Raw genomic sequence first — 14,063 nt, 5'->3', positions numbered from 1 at the left:
CTAGGTAGTGTTACTTTGTTTTTCTTATTCATCTTCATTTTGCTTCTGTCGCAGTATGGCGCTGAAGTATATAACATAACTCCTTCACACCCGTTATCCGAGGGAGAAACTCTAGTCTTTCCTGGTCTAATATTCGAATTGGGATTCTTCAGTCCTAATAGTTCTGCCAATAAGTATGTGGGCTTGTGTCACAAAAGTATATATCCCCGTAAATATGTATGGGTGGCAAACAGAGATAGTCCTCTTGCAGCTACAGACACCTTGGCTAGTTTGAGAATTGGCAGCAGCGGGAGTCTGGAGCTCGTAGATGGGAAACAAATTTCTGTCTGGTCGGCCAATATATATAATTGTTCATTTGCAGTTCTCTTAGATAATGGAAATTTCGTTGCCAAAGGTGTTATGGGAGCTGATTTATGGGAGAGTTTTAATAATCCTAGTGACTTACTACTGCCAAGCATGTTGTTGGGATATGATTGAGGTTCTGCAAAATAGAATTTCTTGATATCTTGGAAAAGTGAAAATGATCCATCACCGGGGATATTCTGGGCGGGACTGTCAGCAGAGTTGCCAGCACAATCGTTCATTTGGATTAATGGATCTACTCCCCACTGGAGAAGTGGGCCATGGGATAAATCAAAGTTTATTGGTGTACCCCCAATAGAATCTCAGTATGCAAAACCATTTAATCTTGTTGATAATGTGAGACATGGAGCAAGGTATTTACACTACACCAATTTTTCAATCAGACGACAGTTTTTCACTGTCGTCTGATTATATACTTTGCTGTTGTCTATCTCAATGCCATCTGATACATGGATCAGACAATACCAAAAAACTGTCGTCTGATAAAGTTTACTACAACATCGACTACTATGCTGTCTGTTGTCTGAACACCAAGAAAAACAACAGCGGCTTATATACTTGCTGTTGTCTGAATGCTGTGCTAGACAACAGGGGCTTATATGCTTGCTGTTGTCTGAAGGTTGTGCCAGACAACAGGGGCTTATATGCTTGCTGTTGTCTGAAGGCTTAATCAGACAATATGTACTTGCAAATCTCATTGTCCATCCATTACTGATACTATAGATTTCTCCAAAAAACTGTTGTTAGTTGTTTTGCTGGACAATGACTTTCTCGTTCTTTTAGTCCTTATAGTATTATAGTTAGATGACTCATACAACAGTTTTTGTTAGGCATTTTGTGATGATCAATTATTGGACAATAGTTTTTAGCTGGATTGAACGATCTGATAGACATTCAAAATGACATCACATCCAAAACACATTCATTTATGTTAAAATCCGATACATTCATCCATATATCCAACAAAGTCATTACATCAACAGAACTAGTTTTCTAACAAAATTTAGTAAAATGTTGAAACCAACCAAGTCTTGAAGAACACACTTTGTGATGACAATGAAGATGCCAGCAGAAGTTGCATCAACAACAGCCTTTACTTTCGCTGTCACTCCCCTATGCCTTGATGCCTCTCCTGTATGCAATTGCTGCTACAATACTTCAAGGGCATCATGAATAGCATGGTTTTACTATAAGCTCGGTTGTACTATAAGTTCAAGGCTTCCTATATAAAATAAAACCAACAGATTTCAGTACTCAAATTCTCGTATGTAATTAGCAAGGAACTCTCTAAATATGTAGACAGAAGTCTTCAGAGACTTTTAGTCAGAACCGGGTGTTCCTCCTCTATTATAGTGCCCTCTTGTACTATAGTCCTGTGGGGTATTCTTGCATTGAAGGCTGAGTCTATGTATCATATTACAACTTCTCTCCAATTTGAAATAAAATCATTATTATAATGTCATTTGGATAATATACAGATAGGACTCTAGCATACCCTTAAACTCTTGAAATAAATTTCCAGAAAAATTGTTAAATCTGTTTGATTATCAAAGTAATATATCAAGACTTGGGTATAATTGGAGTTCCAAGAATTAATCAACCATTTGAGAATCGACAATCTTTCCCAACAGAAATCAGAATATGAGAATAAGGGACTTACAAGTCAGTAGTCCCTGGACAAGCTTAGCATTCCACTCCAACATGTCACTGTGAGCCAGAAGCAATCTCTTTTTACTCTGCATAAAACCTACAACTTCAGTATCTCAATTACAGCAGAAATGAGCCTCACATACAAAATATCACCTATGAGACTAAAACATTGCTGGGCTCATCATTTTGGAACATCATTTTTCTGCATAAGAGAAATAGCTAGACAAAATATCGAACATCTGGTGTGCATAAAAGTAACTTGTAAACTAACACACAATTATCTGTAAACATACAAAGGAATTGAGTCCATGCAGCAGACAAGGATATACCAATGTTGTAAAAGAAGACCATACTGAGAAAGATCGAACCTTTGATTAAGGGAAGTCTGATCGATTCACTTCTCAAATTCCAATCAGTTTCATTTCCACAAGAGACTCCAGCCTATATGACAAGAAAATCCATGTAATGGAAACTAGATGTCAAACCTTGTAATATTTTTAGAGTTGGACAACAGGAAATTGCAATTGCAAGCACTTGTACAATAGATAATATAGGATTGTTTAAATAAAAAGATAAATAAACTTATTATATAGGACTACTTACAATGTTAATATCAGATTACCTAATAGCTTAGGTAAGAGCGTCCTGAATTAGTCAAAAAGCTAGACAAGGTGGATATGATTGATTGACAGATTTATATCACCAGAAAGCATGGTAGCATTGAATCTTGTAATATACAACATTTGCAATTGATATGTTAATTACATGCCAGAAAAGGTGGATATGTTGATTACAGATTGACAGACTATGTTCAGGCGTAGCTTAACAGAACAGAGGACCATATATTTACCTTCAAGTAGGCTTCAACGATTGAGATGGTCTATTTGCAAACACCAATTACCGAGCTCCCTGCTGGCTGCTTATTGTTAACATACAGATTGCAAAGAAAGCTTCCTTTAAACTAGATTATAAAATTAGAGTAGTGATCTATAAACTAGATTATGCTCAGATAATTAATTCTAAAGTAAAGATTCATTCAGAATTTGCATTTGGCGATCGATACCTGGGCATTTGAACATATTCATTTAACCCCAAACAATGAGAAGACTACTGATATTTCAGCAAAATAAAGGCAAGGCATAATACCTCGTGCTGCAGCATCCTCTTTCCGTTTTACAATCTACATGAAGCACCAAAAAAAAAATGAATGTTGAAATTTGTATTGTATGGACCAATAAAGAATTATAATACAAATTTACAGGAACATTTGATGCCATTTTTTTTTGTAGGAAAGGTAAAGTAAGAAAAATATCAACAAGAGACAAAAAAATCTGCTCTAAGAATGCTCAAGTAAATATCTCAGACATCATTCCCAGAAAATTTAGTCCTCGCAAGATACTCCTATTCATCTGTAACTAGAGTCATCGAAAAGAAAAAATGCATAATGGCAAACATCAGTGCTCTACATCCTTTATGTTCAGGATAGTTATGAAAATTTTCAGTCTCTTTATAAAAAAATATATAAATAAATAAAAATTTGATAAACAGGTTGACAAACATCAGTGCTCTACAGCTGAGTATTAAATTTCCATGCAATCAGACTTTAGAATTTCTTTCAAGTCATACCTCTTCACACTTTCTCAGTTTAGCTTCTTTAGCTTGGAGTTCCCTCTCCCTCTTTTTCAAATCCTAAATCAAATAATAACAACTAAAATTAGAAAAACACTATGCCAAATACAAGTAATCTAATTAACAGCCTCTAAATTCAAACTCACCCCACTTCCATCAATAGGTATATCAACGGTTTCACCAATACCATAATTGAAACCAGCACGTTCTGGAGGCAGAGGTGATAGTCTGGAGTTCTTGGCAAGAGCAATGCTTCCATGATTCTGGTCAATATAAATGCATTAGAGCTCAAACAGGTATAGTTTCTATGTTTATACATACAAAAACCAACGGCTTTCTCCGTGCCTAATGACTTCACAGTCCATGCTACGACTCACCAAAATCGATCTAACAACCAAGGAAAGAAGCACGTACGAAAACTGAAATATTCAGAAAACTATCTTCCAATGAATGTTGTAACATTTCCCATTAACAGAGGCCAAAACAGATGCAAATATGCAATTCAATCAATCAATCGATTCAATTCTCATTCACAGAGGCCAAAACAAATGCAATTCAATTATTAATTAATCAATTGATTCAATTCCCATCCAAAATAGATACAGAGGCCAAATATTGATATTTCAAAACAGATACAGTAAGCAAAGTCGTCCAAAACAGCTTGAACCCAGCAAATTAATCGAACCCAGAAACACCACAGCCCAAAATCAAAAACTTAAGAATGAGAAACTTAATCGAACCTAGCAACTTAACAAGAGATTCAAGAAATTCGAACCCAGAAATTGAGCTTGAAGAATCACCGAAGTTGAACCCAGAAATCGAACACAAATTTCTCCAAGCTTGAGTCACCGAGCTTCACAGAATCACAACTTGAGGAAGAGTCGAAGAGAGCAAACCAAGAGTGAAGAGTTCGAGCCTTCCACTGAAAAGTGTAAACCCAGAAATTGTGAGATTGTGAGAATCATGATTCATGAGAGAGGCAGCAAATCAACTAAGAGCCGATTTTTAGAACCTTTATCGTGAAGGGGGTCGGAGGCGTCTAGGGATAGAAGCTAGGTTGGGGGTTTGGGGGAGAGACGACGACGACGACGTTGCTGAGAGGATGAGAGGGTCTCGGTGGGAAGAGATGCACAGCAAGAGAGAGAGAGAGGTCAACTGAAAAATAGAGGCGGGCCGAGCAAAATTGCAGTGCGAATATGTGTGGGAAGAAAAAGTGGGAAGTTTAACTTTCGACCAAAAAATTAGGCGGGCTGAGCAAACTATATATTGAACCCTAAAACTCAGACAACATCAATTTCAGTATATTGTCTGAAACAAAGTCACACAATAGACAACTAAAAAACTGTTGTGTGAATCAAAACAATCAGACGACATATTTTTCAACCATTGTATTAAGAGTAATTGCACAACAGAAAAGTAATAACTGTTGTGTGATTAAAAACAATCAGACAACATCTTTTATCCACCATTGTGTTAATCAACCTTGGACAACATCACATAATAACTGTTGTCTGAATGAATTAATTCAGACAACATCAAAAAAATCAACCATTGTCTGAAATGCTATTGCACAAGAGCAAAAAAAAAACTGTTGTTGGATTCGAAAACTTAGACGACAGAATATTTTTTGCTGTCGTCTGATTAATTCAGACGACAGTTAAAATGTTTGCTGTCGTCTGATATGTGTTGTCTGATTCCGAAATTGGTGTAGTGTTATCTTACGACTTTGACAAAATTCCTGGTGACGAAGTTCTTGCATATATCGAACTATCTTCCGAAGGTATAGTGAGCTCTTTTGTTTCACCAAATCGCAAGAACTAGCATCTTCGGTGGAAGTCATGGAACAACCCATGCGATAATTATGGCGCCTGTGGACCTTTTGCGGTTTGCAAAGCTTCTGAATCTTCAATCTGCATGTGTGTGAAGGGGTTTATACCCAAGTCAAATGAGGAATGGAGCAAAAGAAACTGGAGAGGAGGTTGTGTGAGACGAACAAGTTTGTCTTGTGAGACACACAGAAATGAATCAGTTTCATCAAAAGGAAAAGATGGGTTTTTGATGCTGGAAAGATCGAAAGTACCCGATTTTCATGAATATCTGAATTTTTTGGCTCCAGAAAAGTCCGAGGACTGCAAGATACGGTGCTTGAGTAATTGTTCTTGCCTGGCTTATGCCAATGTTGATACCATAGGGTGTTTGATGTGGTCCAAAGAACTTATTGATTTGCAGCAATTTCCATCTTTTGGAGTAGATCTTTATGTCCGCCTAGCACACTCAGAACTAGGTAAATGATAATAGCTCTTGCACAACCCGTATACCACTAATTTTCGCTTGTATTGTAAGTTGATTTTGTCTTTTCTTTTCAGTTGAAGGAAAGCCGATAAAGTTAATTGCCAGCCTTACAACTATTGGATTTATAAGTATCTTGGTTGCCATAGTCTTCAGTTTGCACCGGTGGTATGCCAACCAAAAGCGTAAGAGAATTAGATGAGGGGGTTAATTAATTTAGCACATTATAAGAAATTATTATTTATTGTTTGTTACACAAATGTTGCTTCTTGTTTAGTTCTAACTCTGTGTTTAATAGTTTTATTTGCAAAATCAGGACGTGTCGAATTAACAGCACGACGCTTGGAATCAACTAGTATGATTAAGATTCATAGAGACGGTATTCGAGAATATATAGGAAAGTATGATCTCTCGGAGCTAAAGATATATGATTTTGATAGCATACTAATCGCCACAAACAACTTCAGCATCACAAACAAACTCGGTCAAGGAGGCTTTGGCCCAGTTTATAAGGTATTTTCTTTGTTAAGAAAACATTATATAGCACTTCAGAAGATTTAAGATATAGACATGTATGCAATGACTAATCTGTGGACATCGTGTAGGGGATGCTACTAGAAGGGAAGGAAATAGCAGTAAAAAGACTATCTAGTAGCTCAGGACAAGGTGTCGAAGATTTCAAGAATGAGATGATGTTGATCTCCAATCTTCAGCACAAAAACCTTGTTAGGATGATGGGCTGCTGTGTTAAAGAGGATGAGAAGTTACTAATTTACGAGTTCATGCCTAACAAAAGCCTGGATACTTTTCTATTGGGTTAGTTTCACTAGTGTTTTATTTTAGCTGTGGTACATTACTCATCTTTACCTATATTCCTTTTAATATAAATAAGCTTCAAAAGTTCAAGCATAGAGTTATGATGAATTCACGTGAAATTTACCGAGATACAATTTATCATAGAGTTCGACAAAGGAAGACATTCAGCCATGCAAGTTTAATGCTCACCACTGTCCAATATTTTGTGTGTATGTTTAGTTCAGATCTGTATTATGTACTCACTACTTTTCATACAATTCTCTATTTGTTAACACTTAAAGGTGGAAATCTAGCTATAGGGTGCGTTTGGGGGGGCTTTTTAGCTCCCCTGCTTATAAGCAACGTGAAGAGAAGTGTTTGGTAAATCAGCTTCACGCCTGCTTCTTTTAGAAGCCATGGCTTTTAAGCTGGAAAAGCAGAAGGCAGGGCACCCTTGCTTTTAGAAGCAGCTGCTGCTTCTCTACTGTAGCGCGAGATACTGTAGATTAATGAAACTTTCATAATACCAGCGAATGCCCTCGCTTCCTTAAAGAACTCAATCCATTTTTCTGCTTGCGTCAAAGCTATGGCCTTCTCCTATATGCGAAATCTGGCTCAATCCATTTTTCTGCTTGCGAAAGCTATGGCCTTCTCCTACTGAGAGCTCAAATCAACTTTTCAATCTAAACCCAGGTGAGTTCTTTTCTTGTTCCTCAACTTTATGTGTTGCTGGGTCATCATTTTCTTGATTATAGTATCAATGTTCATTACTGTATAGAATTTCATGCTTGGAGGTATCAAAGTGAGGCTCAAATTATAATTCTGATTCTGTGTTTTAGGGTCTAATTATCATGAATAATGTTGTTGATTAAGATTTCATGTCCATTAATTTGATGGAAAATCTTGGTTTGGTCTTGGTTAAGAACCTTTACCCTCCTCCTTAAGCAAGGTTTTTCTTCCATGCACAAACCTTGAGGCTGTGAGCAGACAAATAGAATTTGGAATTATGGACAGACTGGAGGAAGCTTTTGATTCTGCCATCAAAAGATACAAACCAAGAGTGATCAGAGCTCTTCAAAATCAAGAGAATACTTTGTGTATAAAAATCAATTCAGTTGATTGGGTTGGATTCCTCAATTTAATTAAAGTCATCATAGTCAAATTGATTGAAAGATTTTCTTCCCATTGTAATTTACAAGTTCAGTTGATTATATTGAATAGTTTTACCTTCTAGAAATCTATATTATGCTAACATATTAAAACTATCTAATATTAATCATATGGTTACCACAATCTATAAGAATGGATATTTAAAGAATAATTTACATGGACATAATGAAAAATAAACTCATCATAAAAAGAGCACTAGATCATTTGTGTGAATTAGGTAAAGAAATAATCAAGCCGTTGGAGAATGAATTTAATAGTGTTGCACCGGAGATAATGAGGGATAACATATTTATGCCTCATATGGTTACCATGATTTATAACAATTGAAAGTTAACAAAAATTAATAAGGACATAATAAAGATTAAAAATAATAAGAAAAGCATTTGAACAATATTATATTACCAAACAATTAAGGCAAAATAATCTCTCATGTCTAATTTGGTCATTCCACAAACAAAAAGCACAAGTCAGTTTGAGTTTACCAGACACTTTGTCACTGCATTTGCCACTGACAGCACTTATAAAAATCCAGTTTACCAAACACTCAGCTGCTTTGCTTTTCAGTCGCTTATTCTCATAAATAAGCAGAAGCTAGCTTTTCTGAAAATCACAGCCATACCAAACATAGCCATATATAAGGCTAGAAGTCTAGTGATCGTCAATGTTTCTTTGATACTACTCTAATTGGGTCCATTGAATATTTGATTAGATCTGACGAAGAGAGCACTGCTTGATTGGGCTACACGCTTTAATATTATTCAGGGTGTTGCTAGAGGGCTTCTTTATCTCCATCATGATTCCTATGTGAAGGTGATACATAGAGATTTAAAACTCAGTAACATTCTCTTAGATGATAAAATGAATCCAAAAATCTCAAATTTTGGATTGGCACGCATGGTTGAAGAAACAGAGAGTCTAGAAAATACTCAGAAGGTTGTTGGAACACGGTGAGAATCAATTCTTTAAGGGAGAGACCAAAAGATTCAATTTTGTCAGATATGTACTAATGTGTTTGCTATGCAGTGGCTATATGTCTCCAGAGTATGCCATGTGTGGGATATTTTCTTAAAAATCTGATGTCTATAGCTTCAGAGTCCTAGTATTAGAGCTTATTAGCGGCAAGAAGAACACTAGCTTCTGTTTATATGACCAACAACTAGGCTTCCTTGCCTATGTAAGTTTATACTATAAATATTAATGTAGTTGTTGTCTACAACTTTGAGGTCTTGACAAGTCTTAACAATAATCAATGGGATTATTTTCAGGCATGGAAGTTGTGGAATGAAGGTAGGGCATTGGATTTAGTAGATGAAGTATTGGGTGATTCATATTCCTCATCAGAAGTAATGAAATGCATGCATGTTGGGCTTCTTTGTGTACAAGACAATGCTGCAGATAGACCAACTATGGCGGATGTAGCTTCAATTCTAAGCAGCGAGAAAGATGGTCCTCATCCGAAGAGACCTGTATTCACCATCCAAAATTCAGTTTATCGTCCTAGACCATATTATGAAAATGCAAATTCCTCCAAAAATGAAGCTAGCAGGACAATAATTGACGGACGTTAAACGACATCAAATTGGTACATCACAATGCAATGCCTTTTGGTCATTCTGAAGAACCATATTCAAGGTTTTCTATTTGATAGTTTTTTTTTTTTTTTCTTTCCATTAAGAAGATGCTTCTTATTGATGACTTTACAAATTTTATACACGAAAAATTAAGTATGCACCAATACCATTTTTCTGTAGTCTTATACTTTTCATTTGTTTGTTTATTATTATTATTATTATTATTATTTTACACCCCACCCCAACCCTCCTCACTTTCGATGGAACTCGAATACATGACCTCCCAAATGGGAATTCATTGTCTTACACTTTTGGTTGAAAGAATTCCTCTAAATTAATTGATTCATCTAAATCTCTACTATTAGAAATAGAAGTGTTTGGTTTAGTATCAAAGACTTCACCAAAATTCAAACTCTCGAAAATGCCCATGCCAGAGACAAAATAGATTGAAGGAAATGATATCTACAAGGGTTAATATGGTAAACTAAAAAAAAGAAAAGAAAAATTAAAATTATAAAAAGATGTGAAAACGTGGGGAGAGCAAAAACTACAGTAGAGTAGGGAGATGGCTTCACACCTTCACCCACGTTCAATTTTAATTGCCCATTGCAGTTTCGTACAAAAAATGCGTGGGAATTTGAAGTAGGTTTGTGTAAATTAAATTGAACTCTGTGATTTCTTTTTCCAATTGATCTCAATTTCTAAACAAATCCTTACCCATTTTAGCTTAGTCTTTCTCTTTTTACATATTACACCTGTACCTAAACTTACCTATTACCAGTTAACTTACCTATTTATTGGTCATACCGTAAATAATTAAGAATCTTACTTTTTATCTTTATTATGATCAATTAGGTGACCAAAAGTTGACTTCTTGTTTGGCTCAGTTTTTTAGAAAACTTCCTTCCCGAAAGATGTAGAGAACATTAAACTGAGTTCGTGGACACGCGACATGTAAAAATCGGAGTTAGCATGAAAGAATTATGATAAGAAAGTAAAAGTTACTATTTCATAAAACCTACTATAAACAACTTTCCATTTTAGTCAAAACCCTAATCCCAAATTCTCTCACAGCGACTCGAAATTCCAGCTTAACCTGATGGGTTCTTCTCCATCCTGCCTCACTAGACTGTCGAACCAATCTCGTTTGGCGAGCCTCTCCACGGTGACTAAGTCTCTGGCCACCACTTCCTCTGATTTTCCCTTGAGAGAGAGAGAAAATTGAAGGGAGAAAACATTCGGTAGTCGCGCGACATGAACCGGTCAGAGCTCTCTTCTCCAGCCACCTCAGACGATGCCACCACCCAAGATTTGAAGCTCTCCTTATCACGATTCGAACCCACCAAACCTTGTCCATCAATTCAACACAACGAGGAAATATCGAAGATCTAAAGATTTCGGGAATCCAAAACTTTATGGGTAATTTCTGACTTTTACACATAATTCCATTAGAAATTCAATGCCATGAGAGAGAGTTGTACCATTACAAAAGTTTATACCTTGCTTCACATTCTCCACCAGAGCGTCCAGAAACACATGGAAACCAACTTCTCTCGGTTAACCTTAGGCATGAACTGTCTAATGCTATATGAGGTAATTTCAAGATCCTTGATTGAAGCCAAAATGCTATCAATGTCATTTGAGTCTCCATGAAGTGTTTCAGAATAACTATCAAGGATAAATGAAGTTAGGGAAAGCATGTTTAGGAAACATCATGGAGTATCACATATCAATCTACACAGATGCAGTCTAGGTAAGCATGCATGGTTAAACCAAAAATTTCCCCTTTTGGACTGAAGCAAGGCCTGAGCTAGACAAAAAAAATATTATACCTTTTTGATCTTTTTTGACAAATAATCAATCACGTCTAGCTGGAATTATACATACCAACAAAATTCACAGATAAATAGCTACTAAGTATTTAATATAAAGGGATTTCTGCCTTCCATTATCAAGTGCTAAAAAATTACATAACCTATTTATATGTAGGTTCATTTTGAACTTTCAGTCTTTCACCAATTCTGATTCGTTTCACAAAACACACTCCGAAATGTTATTGTGACATGACATCATGAATGATGAAAATGAGCGAAGATACCTTGATTCATCTAGGTAGATTGAACCACCATTTTCTGAAATTGTTGTCTTATTCCCTTTTGAAAATCTTTTCTTTTCTACCGTTGACCAATTTTTTCGATCTAATGAAAGTGGAAATTTTGTGGATGTCTTTCTGACTTTCTTTAAGCTACATGTGAATTCTCTTGGGCCATAGGACATAGCTGAGATAACTCTGCCATGAGTCTGCAGAAATAATAGGTTTGATAGACATCAGAAGGAAGCCACAAAATATGAAAGTAAAAAAGCAAGAAGAAGATTTTTTTCAAATATCCTAAATAGATCATCATGAAGACTGACAATCACAGGGAAGGAAGAAATTACAACATCAAACACCCCTTCACAAAAGACGAACATGAGACCATTGTCCCAAAAGAAGGATCCCCACCATTCGACAGGGAAATCAGCGAAAGAAGTTGTAATTTCTTCCTTACCCATTCACCCTAAATCAGCGAGAGCACCCATTCACAAAATCCAACGAATCAAGAAACCATAATTTGTAGAATCAATAAATCTCAAAATTTCAATACTTGAAATCAGAAATTAAACACATTTTAAAAAAAACACACACCAAAACCACAGTTCAGATAAAGGTAATTCTACAAAACCACATGCAACCACAGATAACCATGAACCCAGAAAGCAAGCAATATCCATATGAGAAAAGGCATATAGCAAGAAGAAGCAATACCTTTGTTACTTATCAACAAAAAACTTGGCCGCAAGTAAAACCAAGCAAAGGAAAATCAATTAATTTGCCATATAATGATAGAGGGCGAGATTTTAGCCAATTTCAACAAAAAATCTCGAAAAGAAAGAAGCTTCTTCACATTAAAAAGAATAATTTGAATATTGGAAATTGGTATTCAAATAGGCTTCTTAATGATGAAATTAATCATAAAATATTCTTTTGGATATATCGGGATTCTCGAGCAAAATCTTGATTGGGATTCCAAGCGTTATATTCTTTAGTATCTAGGATTCTATTTCCGATTTTTATTTAATCAGGTTTAATTAGGTTTCCTAGTTTTAGTCTACAATAAATTGTTCTTTATGTTTTCTAGTTGTATTAGGTTTATGCTATGTGCCCTATATAAGGCACCTCTTATATTGTAATTTTTATTCAAGTTATCAATAAAAAAAAACAAATATTAGAGAAGTTTCTCTATGTTTCTTACGGTTGTGCCCGTAATTGCTAGTGGATTTTAGCTTATCTCATATGGCTTTCGACGCTTGACAGAGCCTTTTGCTATTGTGTTCACACTTCTCGCATCATTTAGTATCATAGCGAGTTTCGCCCGCTCCTTAGCAGACGACGATCCAAGGGAGAAGTTCACTACCACCAACCTCAATGACGCTGGTCGTAGAGTATCTATCAAAGAAAGTTTCGTTGAAGAGGAACATGCCAAGGGATTCGCCCTAGGACAATCTCATCAATCAAAAGAGAGAGAGAGAGAGAGAGAGAGAGAGAGAGACACACACACACACACACACACACACACACATGGAACTTTGGATATTCACAACGTCGAATTACGACGACTTCCGAACTAGATGTGTCATCAAAGACAAGGTATGCTCTATAATAATTGATAGTGGTCTACGAGAGAACTTTGTAGCAAAGAAAGTTGTGGATTGTTTTCAATTATCGACAGTGAAGCTAAGGGATCCATACTGGATTCCATTTGGAGAGGATGAATATGCACAAGTAACAGAGGTTTGTAAAATTCCTGTCTCTATAGGAAAATTTTATAAAGAAGAGATTACTTGTCATGTGATTGACATGGACGACACTGATATGCTTTTTGAAAGACCATGGCATGAAAGTGTCAAATGTGGTTATTGCAAAGACAACACATATTTATTTAGGTGGGAGCCGCACAAAATTAAAATAAAGCCTGGAATGAAGAACGTCAAGAATGACCATCCTGAGGTGTGTGAAAAGGAACATGAAGAAGCCACTTTGAAGATTGAAGAGAAACTCATTAAGGACAAGGAAGCTGATTCATTCATGACATCGATATCCATGTCATGCATGCCTAATTGTGTTCAAGATCAACCCAAGGAGAAGTCAATGCCCATTCCTTTTCAAGTGGAGGAGTTCAAGTTTCAAGATGCTTATTCTAAACTTGTCTATGGTATTGGACTCAGGGTGATACCTTTTAATTTCGAGAATATTGAAGTTGATGGCTTATCATGTTTTATTCCTACTAATGATCGAGCTACATGCAACAGGAACTCCAGGTCGATTTCTTTTCAAGTGGAGGAGACTGATGTAGGACGAGATTTTATCCAATTTCAACAAAAAATCTCGAAAAGAAAGAAGCGTCTTCACATTAAGAAGAATAATTTGAATATTGAAAATTGGTATTCAAATAGGCTTCTTAATGATGAAATTAATCATAAATTACTCTTTTGAATATATCAGGATTCTCGAGCAAAATCTTGATTGAGATTTCAAGCGTAATATTCTTTAATATC

The 14,063-nt window shown here is 35.9% G+C and overlaps 1 long non-coding RNA gene across 1 annotated transcript; it reads right to left on the bottom strand.

Moving 5' to 3' along the window:
* Positions 1-1,263: 1,263 nt before the first annotated feature.
* On the bottom strand, positions 1,264-2,053 carry LOC121052554. The gene is made up of 2 exons (XR_005809441.1): positions 2,024-2,053; positions 1,264-1,585 (listed from the first exon to the last, which is right to left on the bottom strand). It is a non-coding gene; the product is annotated as an uncharacterized LOC121052554 (long non-coding RNA).
* Positions 2,054-14,063: the final 12,010 nt, after the last annotated feature.

The sequence above is a fragment of the Rosa chinensis genome, chromosome 4 (genome assembly GCF_002994745.2).
Source record: "Rosa chinensis cultivar Old Blush chromosome 4, RchiOBHm-V2, whole genome shotgun sequence".
Taxonomy (NCBI): domain Eukaryota; kingdom Viridiplantae; phylum Streptophyta; class Magnoliopsida; order Rosales; family Rosaceae; genus Rosa; species Rosa chinensis.
Note: the sequence above shows the minus strand (reverse complement) of the source record. Positions and strands in the feature narration are given on the sequence as shown.